Consider the following 7,260-nt stretch of genomic DNA (forward strand, 5'->3'; position numbering starts at 1 on the left):
CACATAAGGTGCTATTGAGTGGAGATAAGCAGGACAAAGTCCTTAAGACAGCAAGCCTGCCATTCTTGATCCTGGGACTTTAAAGACACTGGAAACATGATCATTTTCTATGGTGTACACAGAACAGAATGGGATGCCTTAACCCATCTATTTTTAGTCAGAATGCTTCAAAGGCAATTTCCTGACCCTTATAGTCCATCAATTAATGAAACTTTCTCCACTTACTTCTATACATCTTCTCCCAATGATGACTTAAGAGACTATTTCTAAACTTACATAATATTTTAAGTATCTGGTGGTTTCCAAACCAATAGTGTTACCTATTGTACACTAAACTTCACATCTTTTTTAAGAAGAATATTAAATAGCAAAGAATATAATAAAGAATGAACTGAGAGACAAAGTTTGCTTTACAGATTTCTTTGGAACGGTACATTACTGGAGGTCATTTTTATAGTCCAGAGTCTTTTATTTTTTTACATCTCTTAGGCCATGAATTCATAGGGAATAGGTTCCAATAGCTCAGGCTCCTTTCCGTTGGTTTCACAAAGTGTTCTTCTCTGGGTGGGGTAGGCTGGTGCTTCAGTTGAACCCAGGTTTCTTTCTCTTTGGCTTCCTTCTTTTTCTAGTCATTTTCCTTCGCTCATTTCAGGAAGCTATCTTGGCTCTTAGAGTGTTTAGTATGCTAAATACACACATTAATCCCATTGGCAAGGATCTTGCCCTTAACTTGTTTGTTCACAACAATGCCAACAGCATGCTGGGTAACATTATAAACCCTTCCAGTTTTTCTATTTTAACATTTGTGGGGCATTCCTTTTTGAACAGTACCCATTCCCTTGAGGTCTGCAATACCACCCTTCTTGTAGATTTTCATGTATGTGGCCAAAGGAACAACTCCATGTTTCCTGAAGGGCCTAGAGAACATGATCTTGTGTTCATCATTTTGGCAAATTACTGGAAGATGGCAGTTCCAGCCAAAAGGCATAGCTTTCCTTAAAAGCAGGGTTTGAGAGGCACAACCATTTGAAGTAGGAAACTCCTGATTTGAGAGTCCATTCAAGCCCCATTTTAATTACATCCACTTATCAAGAAAGTTGGGGAAGGTTATTTGTATATTCAACCTTCCATTCAACCATGAATATGAAGTTGAGTCAGAATAAGGTTGCATCAGAATACCATATTGTACTAACAAATTGTTAAAATACATTTTTAATATTTCTTCAATTCTAAAACCCTGAGACACTTTGTTAGGCCTCAAGGTTACATATTGGGAATATGATGTGTGTGTGTGTGTGTGTGTGTGTGTGTGTGTGTGTGTGTGTGTGTGTGTGTGTAGTTAAATCCTATAGGAAGAAAATAAGTATTTGCAGCTCTTGGGGTTGTTTTGTATGGTTTTTCATTGACTATTGCCTTCTGATCTATTTCTAGATTCTACTTCACTGTCATAGAGGAAAGCACCTCACAACAAAAGGTAACATCGCAGAAGGTCACTGCTTATATATCAGTCCGCTTGCTGCCACTGTAACCAACAACTGAGATAATAAACTTTCGAAGAGAAAATGTTGGGGCTGTGAACATAGCCCAGTAATAGATTGCTTTCCTAGAATGCCTGATGCTCTAGTCTCTTTCCTCAGCACTATAACAAAGGCGGGCAGAAGGGAGAAGGTTTATTTTGCTCACTGTCCATGCTTAATCAGCCCCATTGCTTTTAGGCTTGCAGTAAAATGTATGTCATAGTGGGGCCAAGCTGCTCACTGCTTGGTCAGAGATGTGAGAGAAGAAGGAGGTTCTGGGGTCCTATTATCCAAGGATACTCCCAATGGCCTGAAAATCTTGCACCACTTTGAGTTTCCATCCCTAATTGAGTTTCCAATTTAACCTAAGAGTGTGAAATTGTAGGCCAAACTCAACACATGTAAGATCCAAATCGTAGGGAGAATGATGGAAGGGGTGACCATGAATATGCACTGTACAGGACACAGGATGACCCAGTGTAACAATGAGACCCACAGCACAGTATATATACTGTTAAACTAACAGTAGAAAACTATCTCAAAGAAGTCCCAAGATAGCATCACACAACTGATTCTGGCCTTTCCACAGCTCACCCTGGCCTACCAAAAGTAGATGAATTATTTTTTCCCTCCATGCCTGATTTCCCCTACATAGTCACGGTTCACCAGGGGAGAGGAGGTATTAAGCAATTCCAAGTCAAAACAGTCAGGTTTTTCTCTTCATCCTGAGATTTAGAAACCATGGAAAAAAATTATTAAGCACAAAGCTCTCAGAACCAGATGTGTTCATCCTCCATCCTTCCCTTTCTCTTACTTTCCTTCCATCAGTGTAACCAACTAGGACCTGAGGTCCAGGAAGAGACTCATACTCTTTCAAGACTTTTGAAAGAATATAGAAATTGATATCCCCTAGTGTGTGTGTCTCTTATTAATTTTAAACATTAACAATTAAGCAGATACCTCATAAGCTGGTTGTTTATGTACAAAGCTTCAGACAGCACATCCCTCTTGAGAGACTCAATGGGAGCAATCCCGCTTGGCAGCCCACAGTTAGCAGGGCTGATGCAGATTGAGGCTGGCTCTCCACAGTCCCAAGATTTATCTTTGCAAATGTGCTCAGTTCTCTCTCCACTTGGCCTGACTGTTACCTTTGGGTGATGCCTGTTGCAATGCAGGGCACATCTGTAGAAAACAGAAATGGAGGCACAACAGAGCAAGTCTCTACAACATTTGCTCATATTTGGGTTCATGTGGGACATTGCTCATTGGTGAGTCGGTCTCAGTGGGGAGCTTGTCACTTAATCACCCAGGAACCATTTGTACTTCCGAGTGATGCACCAGGTTCTTCAGAAAGCTGTGGAAATCCCCCAATTATCAATGATGGCCCCTAGACTCTTGATGTTTGGGATAGAAAGGCCTGTTTCATTTCTGAGTAACTTATGGAGTCAGAGAGATATAAAGGCGGTCAGAACAAGTTTGTCCAGCATCTACTTATGCCTTTTATTTCATGATGATGAGAACATTTTATTCTGAGGTTAAATTTTTGACTAATAAGTCCTGAAGGCTGTTGAATTTATTTACATAAGCTATGGGAGGTAAAGCTTTAACTTCACTTTTTTCTGACAAATTTACCATTTTTACTAAAGTCAGAGTTATTTTTAAGTCTACTGCACAACAAAACTGTATCATTTGACCCCCCTGCTCCCTTACCCTCATAGTAGACATTTACTAGTTTTTATGCTTTCCCAAAATCAAATAAGGAGTTATTTTTTGCAATCGGGCAAAATATAGCTTTCTTTTTACTGAATAATCCATTGGTTTTTAGAGACATTAGTTCTCAGTTTTACGACAGCTGCAGATCTTTTTAATTATTGACATTCTACACAGTCCTTGGATCTACACATTTGAGAAGTTACCTGGTCTTTCATCTGTTTTCACTTAACATACCACCAGTTCCATAGCAGTAATATATTGACTGGCCCTTTTTCTCTCTTACTTGGCTCCTTCAGATGCCCTGCCATATTTTCCAAAACTACACTTATAAATTCACTTAAATAAGCTCATACCAGGAATGAGATGAGAAAGGACACCAAAAAAATAGCTTAAAAAATATCCTACATAATGGAAAGCAACAAGGGAGGGAGTAACAATGCTTGACAAGAAGTGTACTCATTACCTTCCTTATGTAACTGTAACCCCCCTGTACAGCATCTTTACAATAAAATAAATTTTTAAAAAACTACAAAGATGGTTAAGTCAACTTTCTGGATGTGAACATGTAAAACACAACTGTGCCCCAAAACTTAGTAGTTTAAAGGAACAAAATGTGTGTGTGTGTGTGTGTGTGTGTGTGTGTGTGTGTGTGTGTGTATTAATCCTTCACAGTAACCATGACTCAGGAATTGCTGCTCTGTTTGCCTGAGTACCTTCTGGCTCAGATCTGAAATAGCACTGTATTCAGATGCGGCTAGATTTGTAATCCTCAGAAACTTTCCTAGAAATGGAGGTTCTTCTTCCAAAGACTGTCACATGGCTAAGAAGTTGGCCCTGGTTGTAGGGAATACTTCAGTTTTTCTACATGGGAGTTTCTTCCGAGGATTCTTAAGAATCCTCAAAATAAGGCAGTTCACTTCTCTGGCAATGAGCAATCCAAGAGACTGAGTCAGACACTGCAATCCACTGAAATCACACTGTCCTCTCAACCACACCTATGCTGGCCACACAGAGAAGCCCTGAATCTATATGGAACACCACAGAAAGGCATCAGTACCTGGACATAATCATCACTGAGAACAATCTTGTGGATGGGTACCATACTGACACAAACTAGGGTACACAAGCACAAAATGGAAACGAGTAATTTCCACTTAAGGTTATCAAGCCCGTTCCATCCTTACTCTTCTAAATTACCTCTTCCTCTTAAGGTTTTAGACTAATGTTGCTATGGATTGATTGCTGTATTGCAGGAGTGCATTTGTTATAAAGGGAGATTCAGCTTTCTTCTCTCACAAACACTCTCTTGCCATGTAGTGCGTCTCACCATGCTATTACATAGCAAGAGGCCCTTGGTCCATGTGACATTTCAGTCTTAGACATTGCAGTTTCCATAACCACAAGCAAAGAATCACTAATATTTACTTCTTTCCCCCCAGGCTGTGACATTGTGTTACCGCAGTCAGAACTAGAATAAAGCATATTTCATTCAGTCTGTGACCCACTATATTTGCCTTCGACTAGAAATTAGTAATTCAGTCAACCTTACCCTTGTCCCCTCTTCTCCGTGGTCATCCTCTCTACTGATCTCATATCACCATTCCCAAGAAGCCACTGTAAAGCTTATTCTATCCATGACCTTTCTCTCCTGCACCTTCAATGCCTCCATTTATTTTCTATTACTTTTGTCTACAAATATGTTCTTTTTGCTTTATATTGAAACTGCAGCCTTCTAAAACACAACTCTGAACCTGCCCTGATTAGTAACAGTTTTTAGTTCTCCCTTGTCACAAAAATAGGCAGGCAGCCTCAGTCTGTAATCTTTCAAAACTTACTGTCTCATCTGACTTTCCAGTGCTTCACACTTCAGCCTACTGGAGCAGTTACTCTCCTCTCAGCCTTCTGTATATGAGAACACATGGAAATCCCCACTAACACTGACATAAATATCAAAAGAGAGAATGTTGGGCTGGGAAGGTAGCTCAGTGGTAGAGCGCTTGCCTTGCATACATGAGGCCCTGGGTCCGATTCCTCAGCACCACATAAGCAGAAAAAAAGGTGGAAGTGGCGCTGTGGCTCAAGTGGTAGAGCGCTAGCCTTGAGCTGAAGAGCTGAGGGACAGCGCCCAGGCCCAAAGTTCAGGCCCCATGACCAGACCCCCCACACACACCAAAAAAAAAAAAAAGAGAGAGAATGTTTTCTTACATCTAGAAGTGGCTAGGTCAAAACTTCGTTCAGCTCAGTGCTATAAATGTCCAAAAAATCTTTCCACTTTCCCACTTCACTATCAGTATATGTTTGTGAATATAGGTATTATGTTGCCCTGTATCTATTAAAAATGGAAATATAAATTAGGTTTCTGGTTCTATGTCAAGGCAATGAAAATATATGTTACATTTCTTAAAACTCTTTAACTCTAAGGTGGAATTATTTTGGTTGAAATTAGGAAATGAAACGTGTCCAACACATACAGACATGCAATAAATAAACTAATTAATTCAGGCTAAGGAAGAAATATTACCAACAAGTTAATTGCCTGAATATTTACCAATCAAAATTTACCAATCAAAAGTTTGTATAATTCTCTGAATTGCACAAACTATTTCATTGTTTGAAGGAGCCAATTGCAACAAATATTTTCATGTAGGCACCTTGAATTAGAGCATTTTGTATCACTCTAACAGAACTCATGAGTGAGGTCAATCTGTAAAGAAGATAGAAATTGATTTGTTACAGTTCTCTACATGCTAGGAAGTCCAATGTTGAAGGATATGCAAAAGTTGAGAAGAGACATGATGTGTTGTCCCATGGTGGACAGGCAGAAGGGCAAAAGAAGATGCATGAGAGAGAGCGAGGAAAGGAATCCATACCCCCCCAAACTAATCCATTCAAACTCTACCACCCATCATAAACCTGTATTTAAAGATGACAAGAGATTATAAATTATAAAAGAGATTTAGTAAGAGACTCTGTTGGAAACCATCTCATTACTCAATTAAAAGATGACTAGAACGTAATATCTTGCCTTCAAAATTGTTGAGAACCTGTCCTAAGCCATCTCATTCCTAGTTATTTCTAAGAGCCAATCTCCAACTTTTAATAAAACTTCTTCCACATCTTTGGTCACTGAACTAAACCATATGATTTTCTGATTTTCTTCGTTACAAAATGAGAATGAGTAACAACAATATTTCATCAGATAAAGCCTTAAAGCTACATGACATTTCAGTGTCACATACTAACTCATTTCTTTTCACTTTTTTTAATAACTCAACATAACATTAGGATAAAATTGAGTTACAATTGTTGCCCCTCAGAATTTAAATGATGAGTCCTTAACTAAGTACTTTTAACTGTGACAGTTTTCAGAGATAGAGCCTTTAAAGAGTTGATGAAGTTAGAATGAAGCCATTAGAATGGGCCTTAATCCTATTTTTCTGTTGTCCTTATGAGAGGAAATGCAGACATGCAAAGAGACACCAAGCAAGTATACACACAAAGGAAAGACCATGTAAGAACATCACAAGCCAAGAAAAACATCTGCAAGCCAAGGAGAAGAGGCTCAGAGGAAATCAGTCCTGCTAACACCTTGATCTTGGATTACTAGTCTTCCAAACTGTGAGAAAATAAACTTCTGTTGTTTAAGTCCCCTATTTTCAGTGGTTTGTTACCTCAGCTCTGGCAAACTCATACAACTAGTTGTGTTATTTTTGTTCATCAAACAAGTACAAATTTATCAACATACTCCAACAAATGTTATCGATCTTAAATATTTGGAATGAAGCAAGGAATCAGTAACTAAATAATTGACAGTGATATAAATCGGTGCCAGATAACTCAAGCACAGGGATGATTAAGGGGCCATCAAACCCACCAGAAGCTCCAAGTCCAGCTCCATGGCTTATGTGTCACAGTGGGGGGGGGGGGGAATGGATGCTTAAGAGCTATTTGAGGGGGTGACAATATATTGCTACTGGACTGAGAAAACAGGAAGAGATGACATGAGACAAAAATAAGTCACAGTCCAGAG

General features: G+C 39.2%; 1 pseudogene; it reads right to left on the reverse strand.

The window, feature by feature from the left end:
- Positions 1-436: 436 nt before the first annotated feature.
- LOC122117371 lies at positions 437-1,304 on the reverse strand (annotated as a pseudogene).
- Positions 1,305-7,260: the final 5,956 nt, after the last annotated feature.

This window comes from Dipodomys spectabilis, unplaced genomic scaffold (assembly GCF_019054845.1).
Source record: "Dipodomys spectabilis isolate Male_0828 unplaced genomic scaffold, ASM1905484v1 ptg000140l, whole genome shotgun sequence".
Lineage (NCBI taxonomy): Eukaryota > Metazoa > Chordata > Mammalia > Rodentia > Heteromyidae > Dipodomys > Dipodomys spectabilis.